This window comes from Taudactylus pleione, unplaced genomic scaffold, assembly GCF_031769625.1.
Source record: "Taudactylus pleione unplaced genomic scaffold, aTauple2 ptg000177l, whole genome shotgun sequence".
NCBI classification, from domain to species: domain Eukaryota; kingdom Metazoa; phylum Chordata; class Amphibia; order Anura; family Myobatrachidae; genus Taudactylus; species Taudactylus pleione.
In genome coordinates this window covers 335,830-363,489 of record NW_028284579.1, presented here as the reverse complement: position 1 = coordinate 363,489, position 27,660 = coordinate 335,830, and the positions used below count along the sequence as shown (strand labels likewise).

General features: G+C 33.4%; 19 non-coding genes across 19 annotated transcripts; all 19 read left to right on the top strand.

The window, feature by feature from the left end:
* The first annotated feature begins 1,456 nt into the window (after positions 1-1,456).
* Positions 1,457-1,539, top strand: TRNAL-CAG (transfer RNA leucine (anticodon CAG)). Its single transcript has one exon. It is a non-coding gene; the product is annotated as a tRNA-Leu (tRNA).
* A 1,931-nt stretch (positions 1,540-3,470) lies between these two features.
* TRNAL-CAG (transfer RNA leucine (anticodon CAG)) lies at positions 3,471-3,553 on the top strand. Its single transcript has one exon. It is a non-coding gene; the product is annotated as a tRNA-Leu (tRNA).
* A 1,928-nt stretch (positions 3,554-5,481) lies between these two features.
* On the top strand, positions 5,482-5,564 carry TRNAL-CAG (transfer RNA leucine (anticodon CAG)). Its single transcript has one exon. It is a non-coding gene; the product is annotated as a tRNA-Leu (tRNA).
* A 919-nt stretch (positions 5,565-6,483) lies between these two features.
* Positions 6,484-6,566, top strand: TRNAL-CAG (transfer RNA leucine (anticodon CAG)). Its single transcript has one exon. It is a non-coding gene; the product is annotated as a tRNA-Leu (tRNA).
* A 1,939-nt stretch (positions 6,567-8,505) lies between these two features.
* TRNAL-CAG (transfer RNA leucine (anticodon CAG)) lies at positions 8,506-8,588 on the top strand. The gene has a single exon. It is a non-coding gene; the product is annotated as a tRNA-Leu (tRNA).
* A 919-nt stretch (positions 8,589-9,507) lies between these two features.
* TRNAL-CAG (transfer RNA leucine (anticodon CAG)) lies at positions 9,508-9,590 on the top strand. The gene has a single exon. It is a non-coding gene; the product is annotated as a tRNA-Leu (tRNA).
* A 1,939-nt stretch (positions 9,591-11,529) lies between these two features.
* TRNAL-CAG (transfer RNA leucine (anticodon CAG)) lies at positions 11,530-11,612 on the top strand. The gene has a single exon. It is a non-coding gene; the product is annotated as a tRNA-Leu (tRNA).
* Positions 11,613-12,540: 928 nt separating this feature from the next.
* On the top strand, positions 12,541-12,623 carry TRNAL-CAG (transfer RNA leucine (anticodon CAG)). Its single transcript has one exon. It is a non-coding gene; the product is annotated as a tRNA-Leu (tRNA).
* Positions 12,624-14,562: 1,939 nt separating this feature from the next.
* Positions 14,563-14,645, top strand: TRNAL-CAG (transfer RNA leucine (anticodon CAG)). The gene has a single exon. It is a non-coding gene; the product is annotated as a tRNA-Leu (tRNA).
* Positions 14,646-15,573: 928 nt separating this feature from the next.
* On the top strand, positions 15,574-15,656 carry TRNAL-CAG (transfer RNA leucine (anticodon CAG)). The gene has a single exon. It is a non-coding gene; the product is annotated as a tRNA-Leu (tRNA).
* A 928-nt stretch (positions 15,657-16,584) lies between these two features.
* Positions 16,585-16,667, top strand: TRNAL-CAG (transfer RNA leucine (anticodon CAG)). The gene has a single exon. It is a non-coding gene; the product is annotated as a tRNA-Leu (tRNA).
* A 1,924-nt stretch (positions 16,668-18,591) lies between these two features.
* TRNAL-CAG (transfer RNA leucine (anticodon CAG)) lies at positions 18,592-18,674 on the top strand. Its single transcript has one exon. It is a non-coding gene; the product is annotated as a tRNA-Leu (tRNA).
* Positions 18,675-19,593: 919 nt separating this feature from the next.
* Positions 19,594-19,676, top strand: TRNAL-CAG (transfer RNA leucine (anticodon CAG)). The gene has a single exon. It is a non-coding gene; the product is annotated as a tRNA-Leu (tRNA).
* Positions 19,677-21,615: 1,939 nt separating this feature from the next.
* Positions 21,616-21,698, top strand: TRNAL-CAG (transfer RNA leucine (anticodon CAG)). The gene has a single exon. It is a non-coding gene; the product is annotated as a tRNA-Leu (tRNA).
* Positions 21,699-22,626: 928 nt separating this feature from the next.
* On the top strand, positions 22,627-22,709 carry TRNAL-CAG (transfer RNA leucine (anticodon CAG)). The gene has a single exon. It is a non-coding gene; the product is annotated as a tRNA-Leu (tRNA).
* Positions 22,710-23,637: 928 nt separating this feature from the next.
* TRNAL-CAG (transfer RNA leucine (anticodon CAG)) lies at positions 23,638-23,720 on the top strand. The gene has a single exon. It is a non-coding gene; the product is annotated as a tRNA-Leu (tRNA).
* A 928-nt stretch (positions 23,721-24,648) lies between these two features.
* On the top strand, positions 24,649-24,731 carry TRNAL-CAG (transfer RNA leucine (anticodon CAG)). Its single transcript has one exon. It is a non-coding gene; the product is annotated as a tRNA-Leu (tRNA).
* Positions 24,732-25,644: 913 nt separating this feature from the next.
* Positions 25,645-25,727, top strand: TRNAL-CAG (transfer RNA leucine (anticodon CAG)). Its single transcript has one exon. It is a non-coding gene; the product is annotated as a tRNA-Leu (tRNA).
* A 928-nt stretch (positions 25,728-26,655) lies between these two features.
* On the top strand, positions 26,656-26,738 carry TRNAL-CAG (transfer RNA leucine (anticodon CAG)). Its single transcript has one exon. It is a non-coding gene; the product is annotated as a tRNA-Leu (tRNA).
* The last annotated feature ends 922 nt before the right edge of the window (positions 26,739-27,660 follow it).

The window sequence follows — 27,660 nt, the reverse complement described above, 5'->3', positions numbered from 1 at the left end:
CCAATCCTGAATAGAGCAAAAAAAATAATTACCGCATTTTTCCTTGGCATTCTATGAATTAGAAAAATAGATACTGCACATCCCCTTTTCAATGTATTTTGGAAACTGCCACATTTGGAGTAATGATTTTCTTTCAATGCAGCTCTCAATCAATCAATACAAAATTCAGGCATTAATTGTAGAGCATGTGAAGATGTTATTTGTGTCAAGCATTTTCACAAATATTTGGAAAATCCTAAACTATAGGTAATTCCGTGTTAATGTTATTTTTACAATATCTTTTTGATTTATCCAACTTTAAGCATCTTTGAAAAATAATTGAAAAAGCAATTTATTACTAATATTTGAATCAATAGTTTCAACAGCAGCATGGACATTGCACCTTTGAAAAAGTAGTTTTGGTTAATTAGTTTTATCCAATTTTTATGAAACATAGTTTTTTACGTGTCAGCATGGCCGAGCGGTCTAAGGCGCTGCGTTCAGGTCGCAATCTCCTCTGGAGGCGTGGGTTCAAATCCCACTTCTGACAGTGTTCTTCCTTTTCTTCTTTGTTCTACAATGTCTCTTCCTTGTTGCTTGTGAAGAGAAATACTTAAGATATTCACTGCAAATCTGTTTCACAAACCACTTTGAAGAATAATCAACCTTCCATTATTTCTGCTTTATATCAATCAAAGAAAATGTTGCAATCTTCCCTAAAAATATGGACTTAAATACTACTTCAGACATCAATATTATATGTATTTTTTTCTTTGGTCAACATTTTTTCATATACTGAGTTTGCAAAATAAAATATCCCCCAACTTCTGAATCAGGGCTCCATATCTCAGGAGTAAGAACACTGCTCTTTTAAGCCAGTGGTGTTGAACACAAACCCTACTTGTACACTCCTTCATAGCATCCAATCAAGGCCATAAGCCAATATCATTAGCCAGTTCTTGGAAAGTTCATAAATGTCTTTTCTATGGTGAGTGAAAATCCACAAGACAACAAATTCTAGACACTTGGAATCCAATCCTGAATAGAGCAAAAAAAATAATTACCGCATTTTTCCTTGGCATTCTATGAATTAGAAAAATAGATACTGCACATCCCCTTTTCAATGTATTTTGGAAACTGCCACATTTGGAGTAATGATTTTCTTTCAATGCAGCTCTCAATCAATCAATACAAAATTCAGGCATTAATTGTAGAGCATGTGAAGATGTTATTTGTGTCAAGCATTTTCTCAAATATTGGAAAATCCTAAACTATAGGTAATTCCGTGTTAATGTTATTTTTACAATATCTTTTTGATTTATCCAACCTTAAGCATCTTTGAAAAATAATTGAAAAAGCAATTTATTACTAATATTTGAATCAATAGTTTCAACAGCAGCATGGACATTGCACCTTTGAAAAAGTAGTTTTGGTTAATTAGTTTTATCCAATTTTTATGAAACGTAGTTTTTTATGTGTCAGGATGGCCGAGCGGTCTAAGGCGCTGCGTTCAGGTCGCAGTCTCCTCTGGAGGCGTGGGTTCAAATCCCACTTCTGACAGTGTTCTTCCTTTTCTTCTTTGTTCTACAATGTCTCTTCCTTGTTGCTTGTGAAGAGAAATACTTAAGATATTCACTGCAAATCTGTTTCACAAACTACTTTGAAGAATAATCAACCTTCCATTATTTCTGCTTTATATCAATCAAAGAAAATGTTGCAATCTTTCCTAAAAATATGGACTTAATTACTACTTCAGACATCAATATTATATGTATTTTTTTCTTTGGTCAACATTTTTTCATATACTGAGTTTGCAAAATAAAATATCCCCCAACTTCTGAATCAGGGCTCCATATCTCAGGAGTAAGAACACTGCTCTTTTAAGCCAGTGGTCATGAACACAAACCCTACTTGTACACTCCTTCATAGCATCCAATCAAGGCCATAAGCCAATATCATTAGCCAGTTCTTGGAAAGTTCATAAATGTCTTTTCTATGGTGAGTGAAAATCCACAAGACAACAAATTCTAGACACTTGGAATCCAATCCTGAATAGAGCAAAAAAAATAATTACCGCATTTTTCCTTGGCATTCTATGAATTAGAAAAATAGATACTGCACAACCCCTTTTCAATGTATTTTGGAAACTGCCACATTTGGAGTAATGATTTTCTTTCAATGCAGCTCTCAATCAATCAATACAAAATTCAGGCATTAATTGTAGAGCATGTGAAGATGTTATTTGTATCAAGCATTTTCTCAAATATTTGGAAAATCCTAAACTATAGTTAATTCCGTGTTAATGTTATTTTTACAATATCTTTTTGATTTATCCAACTTTAAGCATCTTTGAAAAATAATTGAAAAAGCAATTTATTACTAATATTTGAATCAATAGTTTCAACAGCAGCATGGACATTGCACCTTTGAAAAAGTAATTTTGGTTAATTAGTTTTATCCAATTTTTAAGAAACTTAGTTTTTTATGTGTCAGGATGGCCGAGCGGTCTAAGGCGCTGCGTTCAGGTCGCAGTCTCCTCTGGGTTCAAATCAGACTTCTGACAGTGTTCTTCCTTTTCTTCTTTGTTCTACAATGTCTCTTCCTTGTTGCTTGTGAAGAGAAATACTTAAGATATTCACTGCAAATCTGTTTCACAAACCACTTTGAAGAATAATCAACCTTCCATTATTTCTGCTTTATATCAATCAAAGAAAATGTTGCAATCTTCCCTAAAAATATGGACTTAAATACTACTTCAGACATCAATATTATATGTATTTTTTTCTTTGGTCAACATTTTTTCATATACTGAGTTTGCAAAATAAAATATCCCCCAACTTCTGAATCAGGGCTCCATATCTCAGGAGTAAGAACACTGCTCTTTTAAGCCAGTGGTCATGAACACAAACCCTACTTGTACACTCCTTCATAGCATCCAATCAAGGCCATAAGCCAATATCATTAGCCAGTTCTTGGAAAGTTCATAAATGTCTTTTCTATGGTGAGTGAAAATCCACAAGACAACAAATTCTAGAAACTTGGAATCCAATCCTGAATAGAGCAAAAAAAATAATTACCGCATTTTTCCTTGGCATTCTATGAATTAGAAAAATAGATACTGCACAACCCCTTTTCAATGTATTTTGGAAACTGCCACATTTGGAGTAATGATTTTCTTTCAATGCAGCTCTCAATCAATCAATACAAAATTCAGGCATTAATTGTAGAGCATGTGAAAATGTTATTTGTGTCAAGCATTTTCTCAAATATTTGGAAAATCCTAAACTATAGGTAATTCCGTGTTAATGTTATTTTTACAATATCTTTTTGATTTATCCAACCTTAAGCATCTTTGAAAAATAATTGAAAAAGCAATTTATTACTAATATTTGAATCAATAGTTTCAACAGCAGCATGGACATTGCACCTTTGAAAAAGTAGTTTTGGTTAATTAGTTTTATCCAATTTTTATGAAACGTAGTTTTTTATGTGTCAGGATGGCCGAGCGGTCTAAGGCGCTGCGTTCAGGTCGCAGTCTCCTCTGGAGGCGTGGGTTCAAATCCCACTTCTGACAGTTTTCTTCTTTGTTCTACAATGTCTCTTCCTTGTTGCTTGTGAAGAGAAATACTTAAGATATTCACTGCAAATCTGTTTCACAAACCACTTTGAAGAATAATCAACCTTCCATTATTTCTGCTTTATATCAATCAAAGAAAATGTTGCAATCTTCCCTAAAAATATGGACTTAAATACTACTTCAGACATCAATATTATATGTATTTTTTTCTTTGGTCAACATTTTTTCATATACTGAGTTTGCAAAATAAAATATCCCCCAACTTCTGAATCAGGGCTCCATATCTCAGGAGTAAGAACACTGCTCTTTTAAGCCAGTGGTCATGAACACAAACCCTACTTGTACACTCCTTCATAGCATCCAATCAAGGCCATAAGCCAATATCATTAGCCAGTTCTTGGAAAGTTCATAAATGTCTTTTCTATGGTGAGTGAAAATCCACAAGACAACAAATTCTAGACACTTGGAATCCAATCCTGAATAGAGCAAAAAAAATAATTACCGCATTTTTCCTTGGCATTCTATGAATTAGAAAAATAGATACTGCACATCCCCTTTTCAATGTATTTTGGAAACTGCCACATTTGGAGTAATGATTTTCTTTCAATGCAGCTCTCAATCAATCAATACAAAATTCAGGCATTAATTGTAGAGCATGTGAAGATGTTATTTGTGTCAAGCATTTTCTCAAATATTGGAAAATCCTAAACTATAGGTAATTCCGTGTTAATGTTATTTTTACAAATCTTTTTGATTTATCCAACCTTAAGCATCTTTGAAAAATAATTGAAAAAGCAATTTATTACTAATATTTGAATCAATAGTTTCAACAGCAGCATGGACATTGCACCTTTGAAAAAGTAGTTTTGGTTAATTAGTTTTATCCAATTTTTATGAAACATAGTTTTTTACGTGTCAGGATGGCCGAGCGGTCTAAGGCGCTGCGTTCAGGTTGCAATCTCCTCTGGAGGCGTGGGTTCAAATCCCACTTCTGACAGTGTTCTTCCTTTTCTTCTTTGTTCTACAATGTCTCTTCCTTGTTGCTTGTGAAGAGAAATACTTAAGATATTCACTGCAAATCTGTTTCACAAACCACTTTGAAGAATAATCAACCTTCCATTATTTCTGCTTTATATCAATCAAAGAAAATGTTGCAATCTTCCCTAAAAATATGGACTTAAATACTACTTCAGACATCAATATTATATGTATTTTTTTCTTTGGTCAACATTTTTTCATATACTGAGTTTGCAAAATAAAATATCCCCCAACTTCTGAATCAGGGCTCCATATCTCAGGAGTAAGAACACTGCTCTTTTAAGCCAGTGGTCATGAACACAAACCCTACTTGTACACTCCTTCATAGCATCCAATCAAGGCCATAAGCCAATATCATTAGCCAGTTCTTGGAAAGTTCATAAATGTCTTTTCTATGGTGAGTGAAAATCCACAAGACAACAAATTCTAGAAACTTGGAATCCAATCCTGAATAGAGCAAAAAAAATAATTACCGCATTTTTCCTTGGCATTCTATGAATTAGAAAAATAGATACTGCACAACCCCTTTTCAATGTATTTTGGAAACTGCCACATTTGGAGTAATGATTTTCTTTCAATGCAGCTCTCAATCAATCAATACAAAATTCAGGCATTAATTGTAGAGCATGAGAAGATGTTATTTGTGTCAAGCATTTTCTCAAATATTTGGAAAATCCTAAACTATAGGTAATTCCGTGTTAATGTTATTTTTACAATATCTTTTTGATTTATCCAACCTTAAGCATCTTTGAAAAATAATTGAAAAAGCAATTTATTACTAATATTTGAATCAATAGTTTCAACAGCAGCATGGACATTGCACCTTTGAAAAAGTAGTATTGGTTAATTAGTTTTATCCAATTTTTATGAAACGTAGTTTTTTATGTGTCAGGATGGCCGAGCGGTCTAAGGCGCTGCGTTCAGGTCGCAGTCTCCTCTGGAGGCGTGGGTTCAAATCCCTCTTCTGACAGTTTTCTTCTTTGTTCTACAATGTCTCTTCCTTGTTGCTTGTGAAGAGAAATACTTAAGATATTCACTGCAAATCTGTTTCACAAACCACTTTGAAGAATAATCAACCTTCCATTATTTCTGCTTTATATCAATCAAAGAAAATGTTGCAATCTTCCCTAAAAATATGGACTTAAATACTACTTCAGACATCAATATTATATGTATTTTTTTCTTTGGTCAACATTTTTTCATATACTGAGTTTGCAAAATAAAATATCCCCCAACTTCTGAATCAGGGCTCCATATCTCAGGAGTAAGAACACTGCTCTTTTAAGCCAGTGGTCATGAACACAAACCCTACTTGTACACTCCTTCATAGCATCCAATCAAGGCCATAAGCCAATATCATTAGCCAGTTCTTGGAAAGTTCATAAATGTCTTTTCTATGGTGAGTGAAAATCCACAAGACAACAAATTCTAGACACTTGGAATCCAATCCTGAATAGAGCAAAAAAAATAATTACCGCATTTTTCCTTGGCATTCTATGAATTAGAAAAATAGATACTGCACATCCCCTTTTCAATGTATTTTGGAAACTGCCACATTTGGAGTAATGATTTTCTTTCAATGCAGCTCTCAATCAATCAATACAAAATTCAGGCATTAATTGTAGAGCATGTGAAGATGTTATTTGTGTCAAGCATTTTCTCAAATATTTGGAAAATCCTAAACTATAGGTAATTCCGTGTTAATGTTATTTTTACAATATCTTTTTGATTTATCCAACCTTAAGCATCTTTGAAAAATAATTGAAAAAGCAATTTATTACTAATATTTGAATCAATAGTTTCAACAGCAGCATGGACATTGCACCCTTGAAAAAGTAGTTTTGGTTAATTAGTTTTATCCAATTTTTATGAAACATAGTTTTTTATGTGTCAGGATGGCCGAGCGGTCTAAGGCGCTGCGTTCAGGTCGCAGTCTCCTCTGGAGGCGTGGGTTCAAATCCCACTTCTGACAGTGTTCTTCCTTTTCTTCTTTGTTCTACAATGTCTCTTCCTTGTTGCTTGTGAAGAGAAATACTTAAGATATTCACTGCAAATCTGTTTCACAAACTACTTTGAAGAATAATCAACCTTCCATTATTTCTGCTTTATATCAATCAAAGAAAATGTTGCAATCTTTCCTAAAAATATGGACTTAAATACTACTTCAGACATCAATATTATATGTATTTTTTTCTTTGGTCAACATTTTTTCATATACTGAGTTTGCAAAATAAAATATCCCCCAACTTCTGAATCAGGGCTCCATATCTCAGGAGTAAGAACACTGCTCTTTTAAGCCAGTGGTCATGAACACAAACCCTACTTGTACACTCCTTCATAGCATCCAATCAAGGCCATAAGCCAATATCATTAGCCAGTTCTTGGAAAGTTCATAAATGTCTTTTCTATGGTGAGTGAAAATCCACAAGACAACAAATTCTAGACACTTGGAATCCAATCCTGAATAGAGCAAAAAAAATAATTACCGCATTTTTCCTTGGCATTCTATGAATTAGAAAAATAGATACTGCACAACCCCTTTTCAATGTATTTTGGAAACTGCCACATTTGGAGTAATGATTTTCTTTCAATGCAGCTCTCAATCAATCAATACAAAATTCAGGCATTAATTGTAGAGCATGTGAAGATGTTATTTGTATCAAGCATTTTCTCAAATATTTGGAAAATCCTAAACTATAGTTAATTCCGTGTTAATGTTATTTTTACAATATCTTTTTGATTTATCCAACTTTAAGCATCTTTGAAAAATAATTGAAAAAGCAATTTATTACTAATATTTGAATCAATAGTTTCAACAGCAGCATGGACATTGCACCTTTGAAAAAGTAATTTTGGTTAATTAGTTTTATCCAATTTTTATGAAACTTAGTTTTTTATGTGTCAGGATGGCCGAGCGGTCTAAGGCGCTGCGTTCAGGTCGCAGTCTCCTCTGGAGGCGTGGGTTCAAATCAGACTTCTGACAGTGTTCTTCCTTTGCTTCTTTGTTCTACAATGTCTCTTCCTTGTTGCTTGTGAAGAGAAATACTTAAGATATTCACTGCAAATCTGTTTCACAAACCACTTTGAAGAATAATCAACCTTCCATTATTTCTGCTTTATATCAATCAAAGAAAATGTTGCAATCTTCCCTAAAAATATGGACTTAAATACTACTTCAGACATCAATATTATATGTATTTTTTTCTTTGGTCAACATTTTTTCATATACTGAGTTTGCAAAATAAAATATCCCCCAACTTCTGAATCAGGGCTCCATATCTCAGGAGTAAGAACACTGCTCTTTTAAGCCAGTGGTCATGAACACAAACCCTACTTGTACACTCCTTCATAGCATCCAATCAAGGCCATAAGCCAATATCATTAGCCAGTTCTTGGAAAGTTCATAAATGTCTTTTCTATGGTGAGTGAAAATCCACAAGACAACAAATTCTAGAAACTTGGAATCCAATCCTGAATAGAGCAAAAAAAATAATTACCGCATTTTTCCTTGGCATTCTATGAATTAGAAAAATAGATACTGCACAACCCCTTTTCAATGTATTTTGGAAACTGCCACATTTGGAGTAATGATTTTCTTTCAATGCAGCTCTCAATCAATCAATACAAAATTCAGGCATTAATTGTAGAGCATGTGAAGATGTTATTTGTGTCAAGCATTTTCTCAAATATTTGGAAAATCCTAAACTATAGGTAATTCCGTGTTAATGTTATTTTTACAATATCTTTTTGATTTATCCAACCTTAAGCATCTTTGAAAAATAATTGAAAAAGCAATTTATTACTAATATTTGAATCAATAGTTTCAACAGCAGCATGGACATTGCACCTTTGAAAAAGTAGTATTGGTTAATTAGTTTTATCCAATTTTTATGAAACGTAGTTTTTTATGTGTCAGGATGGCCGAGCGGTCTAAGGCGCTGCGTTCAGGTCGCAGTCTCCTCTGGAGGCGTGGGTTCAAATCCCACTTCTGACAGTTTTCTTCTTTGTTCTACAATGTCTCTTCCTTGTTGCTTGTGAAGAGAAATACTTAAGATATTCACTGCAAATCTGTTTCACAAACCACTTTGAAGAATAATCAACCTTCCATTATTTCTGCTTTATATCAATCAAAGAAAATGTTGCAATCTTCCCTAAAAATATGGACTTAAATACTACTTCAGACATCAATATTATATGTATTTTTTTCTTTGGTCAACATTTTTTCATATACTGAGTTTGCAAAATAAAATATCCCCCAACTTCTGAATCAGGGCTCCATATCTCAGGAGTAAGAACACTGCTCTTTTAAGCCAGTGGTCATGAACACAAACCCTACTTGTACACTCCTTCATAGCATCCAATCAAGGCCATAAGCCAATATCATTAGCCAGTTCTTGGAAAGTTCATAAATGTCTTTTCTATGGTGAGTGAAAATCCACAAGACAACAAATTCTAGACACTTGGAATCCAATCCTGAATAGAGCAAAAAAAATAATTACCGCATTTTTCCTTGGCATTCTATGAATTAGAAAAATAGATACTGCACATCCCCTTTTCAATGTATTTTGGAAACTGCCACATTTGGAGTAATGATTTTCTTTCAATGCAGCTCTCAATCAATCAATAGAAAATTCAGGCATTAATTGTAGAGCATGTGAAGATGTTATTTGTGTCAAGCATTTTCTCAAATATTTGGAAAATCCTAAACTATAGGTAATTCCGTGTTAATGTTATTTTTACAATATCTTTTTGATTTATCCAACCTTAAGCATCTTTGAAAAATAATTGAAAAAGCAATTTATTACTAATATTTGAATCAATAGTTTCAACAGCAGCATGGACATTGCACCTTTGAAAAAGTCGTTTTGGTTAATTAGTTTTATCCAATTTTTATGAAACATAGTTTTTTATGTGTCAGGATGGCCGAGCGGTCTAAGGCGCTGCGTTCAGGTCGCAGTCTCCTCTGGAGGCGTGGGTTCAAATCCCACTTCTGACAGTGTTCTTCCTTTTCTTCTTTGTTCTACAATGTCTCTTCCTTGTTGCTTGTGAAGAGAAATACTTAAGATATTCACTGCAAATCTGTTTCACAAACTACTTTGAAGAATAATCAACCTTCCATTATTTCTGCTTTATATCAATCAAAGAAAATGTTGCAATCTTTCCTAAAAATATGGACTTAAATACTACTTCAGACATCAATATTATATGTATTTTTTTCTTTGGTCAACATTTTTTCATATACTGAGTTTGCAAAATAAAATATCCCCCAACTTCTGAATCAGGGCTCCATATCTCAGGAGTAAGAACACTGCTCTTTTAAGCCAGTGGTCATGAACACAAACCCTACTTGTACACTCCTTCATAGCATCCAATCAAGGCCATAAGCCAATATCATTAGCCAGTTCTTGGAAAGTTCATAAATGTCTTTTCTATGGTGAGTGAAAATCCACAAGACAACAAATTCTAGACACTTGGAATCCAATCCTGAATAGAGCAAAAAAAATAATTACCGCATTTTTCCTTGGCATTCTATGAATTAGAAAAATAGATACTGCACAACCCCTTTTCAATGTATTTTGGAAACTGCCACATTTGGAGTAATGATTTTCTTTCAATGCAGCTCTCAATCAATCAATACAAAATTCAGGCATTAATTGTAGAGCATGTGAAGATGTTATTTGTATCAAGCATTTTCTCAAATATTTGGAAAATCCTAAACTATAGTTAATTCCGTGTTAATGTTATTTTTACAATATCTTTTTGATTTATCCAACTTTAAGCATCTTTGAAAAATAATTGAAAAAGCAATTTATTACTAATATTTGAATCAATAGTTTCAACAGCAGCATGGACATTGCACCTTTGAAAAAGTAATTTTGGTTAATTAGTTTTATCCAATTTTTATGAAACTTAGTTTTTTATGTGTCAGGATGGCCGAGCGGTCTAAGGCGCTGCGTTCAGGTCGCAGTCTCCTCTGGAGGCGTGGGTTCAAATCAGACTTCTGACAGTGTTCTTCCTTTGCTTCTTTGTTCTACAATGTCTCTTCCTTGTTGCTTGTGAAGAGAAATACTTAAGATATTCACTGCAAATCTGTTTCACAAACCACTTTGAAGAATAATCAACCTTCCATTATTTCTGCTTTATATCAATCAAAGAAAATGTTGCAATCTTCCCTAAAAATATGGACTTAAATACTACTTCAGACATCAATATTATATGTATTTTTTTCTTTGGTCAACATTTTTTCATATACTGAGTTTGCAAAATAAAATATCCCCCAACTTCTGAATCAGGGCTCCATATCTCAGGAGTAAGAACACTGCTCTTTTAAGCCAGTGGTCATGAACACAAACCCTACTTGTACACTCCTTCATAGCATCCAATCAAGGCCATAAGCCAATATCATTAGCCAGTTCTTGGAAAGTTCATAAATGTCTTTTCTATGGTGAGTGAAAATCCACAAGACAACAAATTCTAGAAACTTGGAATCCAATCCTGAATAGAGCAAAAAAAATAATTACCGCATTTTTCCTTGGCATTCTATGAATTAGAAAAATAGATACTGCTCAACCCCTTTTCAATGTATTTTGGAAACTGCCACATTTGGAGTAATGATTTTCTTTCAATGCAGCTCTCAATCAATCAATCCAAAATTCAGGCATTAATTGTAGAGCATGTGAAGATGTTATTTGTATCAAGCATTTTCTCAAATATTTGGAAAATCCTAAACTATAGGTAATTCCGTGTTAATGTTATTTTTACAATATCTTTTTGATTTATCCAACTTTAAGCATCTTTGAAAAATAATTGAAAAAGCAATTTATTACTAATATTTGAATCAATAGTTTCAACAGCAGCATGGACATTGCACATTTGAAAAAGTAGTTTTGGTTAATTAGTTTTATCCAATTTTTATGAAACTTAGTTTTTTATGTGTCAGGATGGCCGAGCGGTCTAAGGCGCTGCGTTCAGGTCGCAGTCTCCTCTGGAGGCGTGGGTTCAAATCCCACTTCTGACAGTGTTCTTCCTTTTCTTCTTTGTTCTACAATGTCTCTTCCTTGTTGCTTGTGAAGAGAAATACTTAAGATATTCACTGCAAATCTGTTTCACAAACCACTTTGAAGAATAATCAACCTTCCATTATTTCTGCTTTATATCAATCAAAGAAAATGTTGCAATCTTCCCTAAAAATATGGACTTAAATACTACTTCAGACATCAATATTATATGTATTTTTTTCTTTGGTCAACATTTTTTCATATACTGAGTTTGCAAAATAAAATATCCCCCAACTTCTGAATCAGGGCTCCATATCTCAGGAGTAAGAACACTGCTCTTTTAAGCCAGTGGTCATGAACACAAACCCTACTTGTACACTCCTTCATAGCATCCAATCAAGGCCATAAGCCAATATCATTAGCCAGTTCTTGGAAAGTTCATAAATGTCTTTTCTATGGTGAGTGAAAATCCACAAGACAACAAATTCTAGACACTTGGAATCCAATCCTGAATAGAGCAAAAAAAATAATTACCGCATTTTTCCTTGGCATTCTATGAATTAGAAAAATAGATACTGCACATCCCCTTTTCAATGTATTTTGGAAACTGCCACATTTGGAGTAATGATTTTCTTTCAATGCAGCTCTCAATCAATCAATAGAAAATTCAGGCATTAATTGTAGAGCATGTGAAGATGTTATTTGTGTCAAGCATTTTCTCAAATATTTGGAAAATCCTAAACTATAGGTAATTCCGTGTTAATGTTATTTTTACAATATCTTTTTGATTTATCCAACCTTAAGCATCTTTGAAAAATAATTGAAAAAGCAATTTATTACTAATATTTGAATCAATAGTTTCAACAGCAGCATGGACATTGCACCTTTGAAAAAGTCGTTTTGGTTAATTAGTTTTATCCAATTTTTATGAAACATAGTTTTTTATGTGTCAGGATGGCCGAGCGGTCTAAGGCGCTGCGTTCAGGTCGCAGTCTCCTCTGGAGGCGTGGGTTCAAATCCCACTTCTGACAGTGTTCTTCCTTTTCTTCTTTGTTCTACAATGTCTCTTCCTTGTTGCTTGTGAAGAGAAATACTTAAGATATTCACTGCAAATCTGTTTCACAAACTACTTTGAAGAATAATCAACCTTCCATTATTTCTGCTTTATATCAATCAAAGAAAATGTTGCAATCTTTCCTAAAAATATGGACTTAAATACTACTTCAGACATCAATATTATATGTATTTTTTTCTTTGGTCAACATTTTTTCATATACTGAGTTTGCAAAATAAAATATCCCCCAACTTCTGAATCAGGGCTCCATATCTCAGGAGTAAGAACACTGCTCTTTTAAGCCAGTGGTCATGAACACAAACCCTACTTGTACACTCCTTCATAGCATCCAATCAAGGCCATAAGCCAATATCATTAGCCAGTTCTTGGAAAGTTCATAAATGTCTTTTCTATGGTGAGTGAAAATCCACAAGACAACAAATTCTAGACACTTGGAATCCAATCCTGAATAGAGCAAAAAAAATAATTACCGCATTTTTCCTTGGCATTCTATGAATTAGAAAAATAGATACTGCACAACCCCTTTTCAATGTATTTTGGAAACTGCCACATTTGGAGTAATGATTTTCTTTCAATGCAGCTCTCAATCAATCAATACAAAATTCAGGCATTAATTGTAGAGCATGTGAAGATGTTATTTGTATCAAGCATTTTCTCAAATATTTGGAAAATCCTAAACTATAGTTAATTCCGTGTTAATGTTATTTTTACAATATCTTTTTGATTTATCCAACTTTAAGCATCTTTGAAAAATAATTGAAAAAGCAATTTATTACTAATATTTGAATCAATAGTTTCAACAGCAGCATGGACATTGCACCTTTGAAAAAGTAATTTTGGTTAATTAGTTTTATCCAATTTTTATGAAACTTAGTTTTTTATGTGTCAGGATGGCCGAGCGGTCTAAGGCGCTGCGTTCAGGTCGCAGTCTCCTCTGGAGGCGTGGGTTCAAATCAGACTTCTGACAGTGTTCTTCCTTTGCTTCTTTGTTCTACAATGTCTCTTCCTTGTTGCTTGTGAAGAGAAATACTTAAGATATTCACTGCAAATCTGTTTCACAAACCACTTTGAAGAATAATCAACCTTCCATTATTTCTGCTTTATATCAATCAAAGAAAATGTTGCAATCTTCCCTAAAAATATGGACTTAAATACTACTTCAGACATCAATATTATATGTATTTTTTTCTTTGGTCAACATTTTTTCATATACTGAGTTTGCAAAATAAAATATCCCCCAACTTCTGAATCAGGGCTCCATATCTCAGGAGTAAGAACACTGCTCTTTTAAGCCAGTGGTCATGAACACAAACCCTACTTGTACACTCCTTCATAGCATCCAATCAAGGCCATAAGCCAATATCATTAGCCAGTTCTTGGAAAGTTCATAAATGTCTTTTCTATGGTGAGTGAAAATCCACAAGACAACAAATTCTAGAAACTTGGAATCCAATCCTGAATAGAGCAAAAAAAATAATTACCGCATTTTTCCTTGGCATTCTATGAATTAGAAAAATAGATACTGCTCAACCCCTTTTCAATGTATTTTGGAAACTGCCACATTTGGAGTAATGATTTTCTTTCAATGCAGCTCTCAATCAATCAATCCAAAATTCAGGCATTAATTGTAGAGCATGTGAAGATGTTATTTGTATCAAGCATTTTCTCAAATATTTGGAAAATCCTAAACTATAGGTAATTCCGTGTTAATGTTATTTTTACAATATCTTTTTGATTTATCCAACTTTAAGCATCTTTGAAAAATAATTGAAAAAGCAATTTATTACTAATATTTGAATCAATAGTTTCAACAGCAGCATGGACATTGCACATTTGAAAAAGTAGTTTTGGTTAATTAGTTTTATCCAATTTTTATGAAACTTAGTTTTTTATGTGTCAGGATGGCCGAGCGGTCTAAGGCGCTGCGTTCAGGTCGCAGTCTCCTCTGGAGGCGTGGGTTCAAATCCCACTTCTGACAGTGTTCTTCCTTTTCTTCTTTGTTCTACAATGTCTCTTCCTTGTTGCTTGTGAAGAGAAATACTTAAGATATTCACTGCAAATCTGTTTCACAAACCACTTTGAAGAATAATCAACCTTCCATTATTTCTGCTTTATATCAATCAAAGAAAATGTTGCAATCTTCCCTAAAAATATGGACTTAAATACTACTTCAGACATCAATATTATATGTATTTTTTTCTTTGGTCAACATTTTTTCATATACTGAGTTTGCAAAATAAAATATCCCCCAACTTCTGAATCAGGGCTCCATATCTCAGGAGTAAGAACACTGCTCTTTTAAGCCAGTGGTGTTGAACACAAACCCTACTTGTACACTCCTTCATAGCATCCAATCAAGGCCATAAGCCAATATCATTAGCCAGTTCTTGGAAAGTTCATAAATGTCTTTTCTATGGTGAGTGAAAATCCACAAGACAACAAATTCTAGACACTTGGAATCCAATCCTGAATAGAGCAAAAAAAATAATTACCGCATTTTTCCTTGGCATTCTATGAATTAGAAAAATAGATACTGCACATCCCCTTTTCAATGTATTTTGGAAACTGCCACATTTGGAGTAATGATTTTCTTTCAATGCAGCTCTCAATCAATCAATACAAAATTCAGGCATTAATTGTAGAGCATGTGAAGATGTTATTTGTGTCAAGCATTTTCTCAAATATTTGGAAAATCCTAAACTATAGGTAATTCCGTGTTAATGTTATTTTTACAATATCTTTTTGATTTATCCAACCTTAAGCATCTTTGAAAAATAATTGAAAAAGCAATTTATTACTAATATTTGAATCAATAGTTTCAACAGCAGCATAGACATTGCACCTTTGAAAAAGTAGTTTTGGTTAATTAGTTTTATCCAATTTTTATGAAACGTAGTTTTTTATGTGTCAGGATGGCCGAGCGGTCTAAGGCGCTGCGTTCAGGTCGCAGTCTCCTCTGGAGGCGTGGGTTCAAATCTCACTTCTGACAGTGTTCTTCCTTTTCTTCTTTGTTCTACAATGTCTCTTCCTTGTTGCTTGTGAAGAGAAATACTTAAGATATTCACTGCAAATCTGTTTCACAAACCACTTTGAAGAATAATCAACCTTCCATTATTTCTGCTTTATATCAATCAAAGAAAATGTTGCAATCTTCCCTAAAAATATGGACTTAAATACTACTTCAGACATCAATATTATATGTATTTTTTTCTTTGGTCAACATTTTTTCATATACTGAGTTTGCAAAATAAAATATCCCCCAACTTCTGAATCAGGGCTCCATATCTCAGGAGTAAGAACACTGCTCTTTTAAGCCAGTGGTCATGAACACAAACCCTACTTGTACACTCCTTCATAGCATCCAATCAAGGCCATAAGCCAATATCATTAGCCAGTTCTTGGAAAGTTCATAAATGTCTTTTCTATGGTGAGTGAAAATCCACAAGACAACAAATTCTAGAAACTTGGAATCCAATCCTGAATAGAGCAAAAAAAATAATTACCGCATTTTTCCTTGGCATTCTATGAATTAGAAAAATAGATACTGCACAACCCCTTTTCAATGTATTTTGGAAACTGCCACATTTGGAGTAATGATTTTCTTTCAATGCAGCTCTCAATCAATCAATACAAAATTCAGGCATTAATTGTAGAGCATGTGAAGATGTTATTTGTGTCAAGCATTTTCTCAAATATTTGGAAAATCCTAAACTATAGGTAATTCCGTGTTAATGTTATTTTTACAATATCTTTTTGATTTATCCAACCTTAAGCATCTTTGAAAAATAATTGAAAAAGCAATTTATTACTAATATTTGAATCAATAGTTTCAACAGCAGCATGGACATTGCACCTTTGAAAAAGTAGTTTTGGTTAATTAGTTTTATCCAATTTTTATGAAACGTAGTTTTTTATGTGTCAGGATGGCCGAGCGGTCTAAGGCGCTGCGTTCAGGTCGCAGTCTCCTCTGGAGGCGTGGGTTCAAATCCCACTTCTGACAGTGTTCTTCCTTTTCGTCTTTGTTCTACAATGTCTCTTCCTTGTTGCTTGTGAAGAGAAATACTTAAGATATTTCACAAACCACTTTGAAGAATAATCAACCTTCCATTATTTCTGCTTTATATCAATCAAAGAAAATGTTGCAATCTTTCCTAAAAATATGGACTTAAATACTACTTCAGACATCAATATTATATGTATTTTTTTCTTTGGTCAACATTTTTTCATATACTGAGTTTGCAAAATAAAATATCCCCCAACTTCTGAATCAGGGCTCCATATCTCAGGAGTAAGAACACTGCTCTTTTAAGCCAGTGGTCATGAACACAAACCCTACTTGTACACTCCTTCATAGCATCCAATCAAGGCCATAAGCCAATATCATTAGCCAGTTCTTGGAAAGTTCATAAATGTCTTTTCTATGGTGAGTGAAAATCCACAAGACAACAAATTCTAGAAACTTGGAATCCAATCCTGAATAGAGCAAAAAAAATAATTACCGCATTTTTCCTTGGCATTCTATGAATTAGAAAAATAGATACTGCTCAACCCCTTTTCAATGTATTTTGGAAACTGCCACATTTGGAGTAATGATTTTCTTTCAATGCAGCTCTCAATCAATCAATCCAAAATTCAGGCATTAATTGTAGAGCATGTGAAGATGTTATTTGTATCAAGCATTTTCTCAAATATTTGGAAAATCCTAAACTATAGATAATTCCGTGTTAATGTTATTTTTACAATATCTTTTTGATTTATCCAACTTTAAGCATCTTTGAAAAATAATTGAAAAAGCAATTTATTACTAATATTTGAATCAATAGTTTCAACAGCAGCATGGACATTGCACCTTTGAAAAAGTAGTTTTGGTTAATTAGTTTTATCCAATTTTTATGAAACTTAGTTTTTTATGTGTCAGGATGGCCGAGCGGTCTAAGGCGCTGCGTTCAGGTCGCAGTCTCCTCTGGAGGCGTGGGTTCAAATCAGACTTCTGACAGTGTTCTTCCTTTGCTTCTTTGTTCTACAATGTCTCTTCCTTGTTGCTTGTGAAGAGAAATACTTAAGATATTCACTGCAAATCTGTTTCACAAACCACTTTGAAGAATAATCAACCTTCCATTATTTCTGCTTTATATCAATCAAAGAAAATGTTGCAATCTTCCCTAAAAATATGGACTTAAATACTACTTCAGACATCAATATTATATGTATTTTTTTCTTTGGTCAACATTTTTTCATATACTGAGTTTGCAAAATAAAATATCCCCCAACTTCTGAATCAGGGCTCCATATCTCAGGAGTAAGAACACTGCTCTTTTAAGCCAGTGGTCATGAACACAAACCCTACTTGTACACTCCTTCATAGCATCCAATCAAGGCCATAAGCCAATATCATTAGCCAGTTCTTGGAAAGTTCATAAATGTCTTTTCTATGGTGAGTGAAAATCCACAAGACAACAAATTCTAGAAACTTGGAATCCAATCCTGAATAGAGCAAAAAAAATAATTACCGCATTTTTCCTTGGCATTCTATGAATTAGAAAAATAGATACTGCACAACCCCTTTTCAATGTATTTTGGAAACTGCCACATTTGGAGTAATGATTTTCTTTCAATGCAGCTCTCAATCAATCAATACAAAATTCAGGCATTAATTGTAGAGCATGTGAAGATGTTATTTGTGTCAAGCATTTTCTCAAATATTTGGAAAATCCTAAACTATAGGTAATTCCGTGTTAATGTTATTTTTACAATATCTTTTTGATTTATCCAACCTTAAGCATCTTTGAAAAATAATTGAAAAAGCAATTTATTACTAATATTTGAATCAATAGTTTCAACAGCAGCATGGACATTGCACCTTTGAAAAAGTAGTATTGGTTAATTAGTTTTATCCAATTTTTATGAAACGTAGTTTTTTATGTGTCAGGATGGCCGAGCGGTCTAAGGCGCTGCGTTCAGGTCGCAGTCTCCTCTGGAGGCGTGGGTTCAAATCCCACTTCTGACAGTTTTCTTCTTTGTTCTACAATGTCTCTTCCTTGTTGCTTGTGAAGAGAAATACTTAAGATATTCACTGCAAATCTGTTTCACAAACCACTTTGAAGAATAATCAACCTTCCATTATTTCTGCTTTATATCAATCAAAGAAAATGTTGCAATCTTCCCTAAAAATATGGACTTAAATACTACTTCAGACATCAATATTATATGTATTTTTTTCTTTGGTCAACATTTTTTCATATACTGAGTTTGCAAAATAAAATATCCCCCAACTTCTGAATCAGGGCTCCATATCTCAGGAGTAAGAACACTGCTCTTTTAAGCCAGTGGTCATGAACACAAACCCTACTTGTACACTCCTTCATAGCATCCAATCAAGGCCATAAGCCAATATCATTAGCCAGTTCTTGGAAAGTTCATAAATGTCTTTTCTATGGTGAGTGAAAATCCACAAGACAACAAATTCTAGACACTTGGAATCCAATCCTGAATAGAGCAAAAAAAATAATTACCGCATTTTTCCTTGGCATTCTATGAATTAGAAAAATAGATACTGCACATCCCCTTTTCAATGTATTTTGGAAACTGCCACATTTGGAGTAATGATTTTCTTTCAATGCAGCTCTCAATCAATCAATAGAAAATTCAGGCATTAATTGTAGAGCATGTGAAGATGTTATTTGTGTCAAGCATTTTCTCAAATATTTGGAAAATCCTAAACTATAGGTAATTCCATGTTAATGTTATTTTTACAATATCTTTTTGATTTATCCAACCTTAAGCATCTTTGAAAAATAATTGAAAAAGCAATTTATTACTAATATTTGAATCAATAGTTTCAACAGCAGCATGGACATTGCACCTTTGAAAAAGTCGTTTTGGTTAATTAGTTTTATCCAATTTTTATGAAACATAGTTTTTTATGTGTCAGGATGGCCGAGCGGTCTAAGGCGCTGCGTTCAGGTCGCAGTCTCCTCTGGAGGCGTGGGTTCAAATCCCACTTCTGACAGTGTTCTTCCTTTTCTTCTTTGTTCTACAATGTCTCTTCCTTGTTGCTTGTGAAGAGAAATACTTAAGATATTCACTGCAAATCTGTTTCACAAACTACTTTGAAGAATAATCAACCTTCCATTATTTCTGCTTTATATCAATCAAAGAAAATGTTGCAATCTTTCCTAAAAATATGGACTTAAATACTACTTCAGACATCAATATTATATGTATTTTTTTCTTTGGTCAACATTTTTTCATATACTGAGTTTGCAAAATAAAATATCCCCCAACTTCTGAATCAGGGCTCCATATCTCAGGAGTAAGAACACTGCTCTTTTAAGCCAGTGGTCATGAACACAAACCCTACTTGTACACTCCTTCATAGCATCCAATCAAGGCCATAAGCCAATATCATTAGCCAGTTCTTGGAAAGTTCATAAATGTCTTTTCTATTGTGAGTGAAAATCCACAAGACAACAAATTCTAGACACTTGGAATCCAATCCTGAATAGAGCAAAAAAAATAATTACCGCATTTTTCCTTGGCATTCTATGAATTAGAAAAATAGATACTGCACAACCCCTTTTCAATGTATTTTGGAAACTGCCACATTTGGAGTAATGATTTTCTTTCAATGCAGCTCTCAATCAATCAATACAAAATTCAGGCATTAATTGTAGAGCATGTGAAGATGTTATTTGTATCAAGCATTTTCTCAAATATTTGGAAAATCCTAAACTATAGTTAATTCCGTGTTAATGTTATTTTTACAATATCTTTTTGATTTATCCAACTTTAAGCATCTTTGAAAAATAATTGAAAAAGCAATTTATTACTAATATTTGAATCAATAGTTTCAACAGCAGCATGGACATTGCACCTTTGAAAAAGTAATTTTGGTTAATTAGTTTTATCCAATTTTTATGAAACTTAGTTTTTTATGTGTCAGGATGGCCGAGCGGTCTAAGGCGCTGCGTTCAGGTCGCAGTCTCCTCTGGAGGCGTGGGTTCAAATCAGACTTCTGACAGTGTTCTTCCTTTGCTTCTTTGTTCTACAATGTCTCTTCCTTGTTGCTTGTGAAGAGAAATACTTAAGATATTCACTGCAAATCTGTTTCACAAACCACTTTGAAGAATAATCAACCTTCCATTATTTCTGCTTTATATCAATCAAAGAAAATGTTGCAATCTTCCCTAAAAATATGGACTTAAATACTACTTCAGACATCAATATTATATGTATTTTTTTCTTTGGTCAACATTTTTTCATATACTGAGTTTGCAAAATAAAATATCCCCCAACTTCTGAATCAGGGCTCCATATCTCAGGAGTAAGAACACTGCTCTTTTAAGCCAGTGGTCATGAACACAAACCCTACTTGTACACTCCTTCATAGCATCCAATCAAGGCCATAAGCCAATATCATTAGCCAGTTCTTGGAAAGTTCATAAATGTCTTTTCTATGGTGAGTGAAAATCCACAAGACAACAAATTCTAGAAACTTGGAATCCAATCCTGAATAGAGCAAAAAAAATAATTACCGCATTTTTCCTTGGCATTCTATGAATTAGAAAAATAGATACTGCACAACCCCTTTTCAATGTATTTTGGAAACTGCCACATTTGGAGTAATGATTTTCTTTCAATGCAGCTCTCAATCAATCAATACAAAATTCAGGCATTAATTGTAGAGCATGTGAAGATGTTATTTGTGTCAAGCATTTTCTCAAATATTTGGAAAATCCTAAACTATAGGTAATTCCGTGTTAATGTTATTTTTACAATATCTTTTTGATTTATCCAACCTTAAGCATCTTTGAAAAATAATTGAAAAAGCAATTTATTACTAATATTTGAATCAATAGTTTCAACAGCAGCATGGACATTGCACCTTTGAAAAAGTAGTTTTGGTTAATTAGTTTTATTCAATTTTTATGAAACGTAGTTTTTTATGTGTCAGGATGGCCGAGTGGTCTAAGGCGCTGCGTTCAGGTCGCAGTCTCCTCTGGAGGCGTGGGTTCAAATCCCACTTCTGACAGTGTTCTTCCTTTTCGTCTTTGTTCTACAATGTCTCTTCCTTGTTGCTTGTGAAGAGAAATACTTAAGATATTCACTGCAAATCTGTTTCACAAACCACTTTGAAGAATAATCAACCTTCCATTATTTCTGCTTTATATCAATCAAAGAAAATGTTGCAATCTTTCCTAAAAATATGGACTTAAATACTACTTCAGACATCAATATTATATGTATTTTTTTCTTTGGTCAACATTTTTTCATATACTGAGTTTGCAAAATAAAATATCCCCCAACTTCTGAATCAGGGCTCCATATCTCAGGAGTAAGAACACTGCTCTTTTAAGCCAGTGGTCATGAACACAAACCCTACTTGTACACTCCTTCATAGCATCCAATCAAGGCCATAAGCCAATATCATTAGCCAGTTCTTGGAAAGTTCATAAATGTCTTTTCTATGGTGAGTGAAAATCCACAAGACAACAAATTCTAGAAACTTGGAATCCAATCCTGAATAGAGCAAAAAAAATAATTACCGCATTTTTCCTTGGCATTCTATGAATTAGAAAAATAGATACTGCTCAACCCCTTTTCAATGTATTTTGGAAACTGCCACATTTGGAGTAATGATTTTCTTTCAATGCAGCTCTCAATCAATCAATCCAAAATTCAGGCATTAATTGTAGAGCATGTGAAGATGTTATTTGTATCAAGCATTTTCTCAAATATTTGGAAAATCCTAAACTATAGGTAATTCCGTGTTAATGTTATTTTTACAATATCTTTTTGATTTATCCAACTTTAAGCATCTTTGAAAAATAATTGAAAAAGCAATTTATTACTAATATTTGAATCAATAGTTTCAACAGCAGCATGGACATTGCACATTTGAAAAAGTAGTTTTGGTTAATTAGTTTTATCCAATTTTTATGAAACTTAGTTTTTTATGTGTCAGGATGGCCGAGCGGTCTAAGGCGCTGCGTTCAGGTCGCAGTCTCCTCTGGAGGCGTGGGTTCAAATCCCACTTCTGACAGTGTTCTTCCTTTTCTTCTTTGTTCTACAATGTCTCTTCCTTGTTGCTTGTGAAGAGAAATACTTAAGATATTCACTGCAAATCTGTTTCACAAACCACTTTGAAGAATAATCAACCTTCCATTATTTCTGCTTTATATCAATCAAAGAAAATGTTGCAATCTTCCCTAAAAATATGGACTTAAATACTACTTCAGACATCAATATTATATGTATTTTTTTCTTTGGTCAACATTTTTTCATATACTGAGTTTGCAAAATAAAATATCCCCCAACTTCTGAATCAGGGCTCCATATCTCAGGAGTAAGAACACTGCTCTTTTAAGCCAGTGGTGTTGAACACAAACCCTACTTGTACACTCCTTCATAGCATCCAATCAAGGCCATAAGCCAATATCATTAGCCAGTTCTTGGAAAGTTCATAAATGTCTTTTCTATGGTGAGTGAAAATCCACAAGACAACAAATTCTAGACACTTGGAATCCAATCCTGAATAGAGCAAAAAAAATAATTACCGCATTTTTCCTTGGCATTCTATGAATTAGAAAAATAGATACTGCACATCCCCTTTTCAATGTATTTTGGAAACTGCCACATTTGGAGTAATGATTTTCTTTCAATGCAGCTCTCAATCAATCAATACAAAATTCAGGCATTAATTGTAGAGCATGTGAAGATGTTATTTGTGTCAAGCATTTTCTCAAATATTTGGAAAATCCTAAACTATAGGTAATTCCGTGTTAATGTTATTTTTACAATATCTTTTTGATTTATCCAACCTTAAGCATCTTTGAAAAATAATTGAAAAAGCAATTTATTACTAATATTTGAATCAATAGTTTCAACAGCAGCATAGACATTGCACCTTTGAAAAAGTAGTTTTGGTTAATTAGTTTTATCCAATTTTTATGAAACGTAGTTTTTTATGTGTCAGGATGGCCGAGCGGTCTAAGGCGCTGCGTTCAGGTCGCAGTCTCCTCTGGAGGCGTGGGTTCAAATCTCACTTCTGACAGTGTTCTTCCTTTTCTTCTTTGTTCTACAATGTCTCTTCCTTGTTGCTTGTGAAGAGAAATACTTAAGATATTCACTGCAAATCTGTTTCACAAACCACTTTGAAGAATAATCAACCTTCCATTATTTCTGCTTTATATCAATCAAAGAAAATGTTGCAATCTTCCCTAAAAATATGGACTTAAATACTACTTCAGACATCAATATTATATGTATTTTTTTCTTTGGTCAACATTTTTTCATATACTGAGTTTGCAAAATAAAATATCCCCCAACTTCTGAATCAGGGCTCCATATCTCAGGAGTAAGAACACTGCTCTTTTAAGCCAGTGGTCATGAACACAAACCCTACTTGTACACTCCTTCATAGCATCCAATCAAGGCCATAAGCCAATATCATTAGCCAGTTCTTGGAAAGTTCATAAATGTCTTTTCTATGGTGAGTGAAAATCCACAAGACAACAAATTCTAGAAACTTGGAATCCAATCCTGAATAGAGCAAAAAAAATAATTACCGCATTTTTCCTTGGCATTCTATGAATTAGAAAAATAGATACTGCACAACCCCTTTTCAATGTATTTTGGAAACTGCCACATTTGGAGTAATGATTTTCTTTCAATGCAGCTCTCAATCAATCAATACAAAATTCAGGCATTAATTGTAGAGCATGTGAAGATGTTATTTGTGTCAAGCATTTTCTCAAATATTTGGAAAATCCTAAACTATAGGTAATTCCGTGTTAATGTTATTTTTACAATATCTTTTTGATTTATCCAACCTTAAGCATCTTTGAAAAATAATTGAAAAAGCAATTTATTACTAATATTTGAATCAATAGTTTCAACAGCAGCATGGACATTGCACCTTTGAAAAAGTAGTTTTGGTTAATTAGTTTTATCCAATTTTTATGAAACGTAGTTTTTTATGTGTCAGGATGGCCGAGCGGTCTAAGGCGCTGCGTTCAGGTCGCAGTCTCCTCTGGAGGCGTGGGTTCAAATCCCACTTCTGACAGTGTTCTTCCTTTTCGTCTTTGTTCTACAATGTCTCTTCCTTGTTGCTTGTGAAGAGAAATACTTAAGATATTTCACAAACCACTTTGAAGAATAATCAACCTTCCATTATTTCTGCTTTATATCAATCAAAGAAAATGTTGCAATCTTTCCTAAAAATATGGACTTAAATACTACTTCAGACATCAATATTATATGTATTTTTTTCTTTGGTCAACATTTTTTCATATACTGAGTTTGCAAAATAAAATATCCCCCAACTTCTGAATCAGGGCTCCATATCTCAGGAGTAAGAACACTGCTCTTTTAAGCCAGTGGTCATGAACACAAACCCTACTTGTACACTCCTTCATAGCATCCAATCAAGGCCATAAGCCAATATCATTAGCCAGTTCTTGGAAAGTTCATAAATGTCTTTTCTATGGTGAGTGAAAATCCACAAGACAACAAATTCTAGAAACTTGGAATCCAATCCTGAATAGAGCAAAAAAAATAATTACCGCATTTTTCCTTGGCATTCTATGAATTAGAAAAATAGATACTGCTCAACCCCTTTTCAATGTATTTTGGAAACTGCCACATTTGGAGTAATGATTTTCTTTCAATGCAGCTCTCAATCAATCAATCCAAAATTCAGGCATTAATTGTAGAGCATGTGAAGATGTTATTTGTATCAAGCATTTTCTCAAATATTTGGAAAATCCTAAACTATAGATAATTCCGTGTTAATGTTATTTTTACAATATCTTTTTGATTTATCCAACTTTAAGCATCTTTGAAAAATAATTGAAAAAGCAATTTATTACTAATATTTGAATCAATAGTTTCAACAGCAGCATGGACATTGCACCTTTGAAAAAGTAGTTTTGGTTAATTAGTTTTATCCAATTTTTATGAAACTTAGTTTTTTATGTGTCAGGATGGCCGAGCGGTCTAAGGCGCTGCGTTCAGGTCGCAGTCTCCTCTGGAGGCGTGGGTTCAAATCCCACTTCTGACAGTGTTCTTCCTTTTCTTCTTTGTTCTACAATGTCTCTTCCTTGTTGCTTGTGAAGAGAAATACTTAAGATATTCACTGCAAATCTGTTTCACAAACCACTTTGAAGAATAATCAACCTTCCATTATTTCTGCTTTATATCAATCAAAGAAAATGTTGCAATCTTCCCTAAAAATATGGACTTAAATACTACTTCAGACATCAATATTATATGTATTTTTTTCTTTGGTCAACATTTTTTCATATACTGAGTTTGCAAAATAAAATATCCCCCAACTTCTGAATCAGGGCTCCATATCTCAGGAGTAAGAACACTGCTCTTTTAAGCCAGTGGTGTTGAACACAAACCCTACTTGTACACTCCTTCATAGCATCCAATCAAGGCCATAAGCCAATATCATTAGCCAGTTCTTGGAAAGTTCATAAATGTCTTTTCTATGGTGAGTGAAAATCCACAAGACAACAAATTCTAGACACTTGGAATCCAATCCTGAATAGAGCAAAAAAAATAATTACCGCATTTTTCCTTGGCATTCTATGAATTAGAAAAATAGATACTGCACATCCCCTTTTCAATGTATTTTGGAAACTGCCACATTTGGAGTAATGATTTTCTTTCAATGCAGCTCTCAATCAATCAATACAAAATTCAGGCATTAATTGTAGAGCATGTGAAGATGTTATTTGTGTCAAGCATTTTCTCAAATATTTGGAAAATCCTAAACTATAGGTAATTCCGTGTTAATGTTATTTTTACAATATCTTTTTGATTTATCCAACCTTAAGCATCTTTGAAAAATAATTGAAAAAGCAATTTATTACTAATATTTGAATCAATAGTTTCAACAGCAGCATAGACATTGCACCTTTGAAAAAGTAGTTTTGGTTAATTAGTTTTATCCAATTTTTATGAAACGTAGTTTTTTATGTGTCAGGATGGCCGAGCGGTCTAAGGCGCTGCGTTCAGGTCGCAGTCTCCTCTGGAGGCGTGGGTTCAAATCTCACTTCTGACAGTGTTCTTCCTTTTCTTCTTTGTTCTACAATGTCTCTTCCTTGTTGCTTGTGAAGAGAAATACTTAAGATATTCACTGCAAATCTGTTTCACAAACCACTTTGAAGAATAATCAACCTTCCATTATTTCTGCTTTATATCAATCAAAGAAAATGTTGCAATCTTTCCTAAAAATATGGACTTAAATACTACTTCAGACATCAATATTATATGTATTTTTTTCTTTGGTCAACATTTTTTCATATACTGAGTTTGCAAAATAAAATATCCCCCAACTTCTGAATCAGGACTCCATATCTCAGGAGTAAGAACACTGCTCTTTTAAGCCAGTGGTCATGAACACAAACCCTATTTGTACACTCCTTCATAGCATCCAATCAAGGCCATAAGCCAATATCATTAGCCAGTTCTTGGAAAGTTCATAAATGTCTTTTCTATGGTGAGTGAAAATCCACAAGACAACAAATTCTAGAAACTTGGAATCCAATCCTGAATAGAGCAAAAAAAATAATTACCGCATTTTTCCTTGGCATTCTATGAATTAGAAAAATAGATACTGCTCAACCCCTTTTCAATGTATTTTGGAAACTGCCACATTTGGAGTAATGATTTTCTTTCAATGCAGCTCTCAATCAATCAATCCAAAATTCAGGCATTAATTGTAGAGCATGTGAAGATGTTATTTGTATCAAGCATTTTCTCAAATATTTGGAAAATCCTAAACTATAGGTAATTCCGTGTTAATGTTATTTTTACAATATCTTTTTGATTTATCCAACTTTAAGCATCTTTGAAAAATAATTGAAAAAGCAATTTATTACTAATATTTGAATCAATAGTTTCAACAGCAGCATGGACATTGCACCTTTGAAAAAGTAGTTTTGGTTAATTAGTTTTATCCAATTTTTATGAAACGTAGTTTT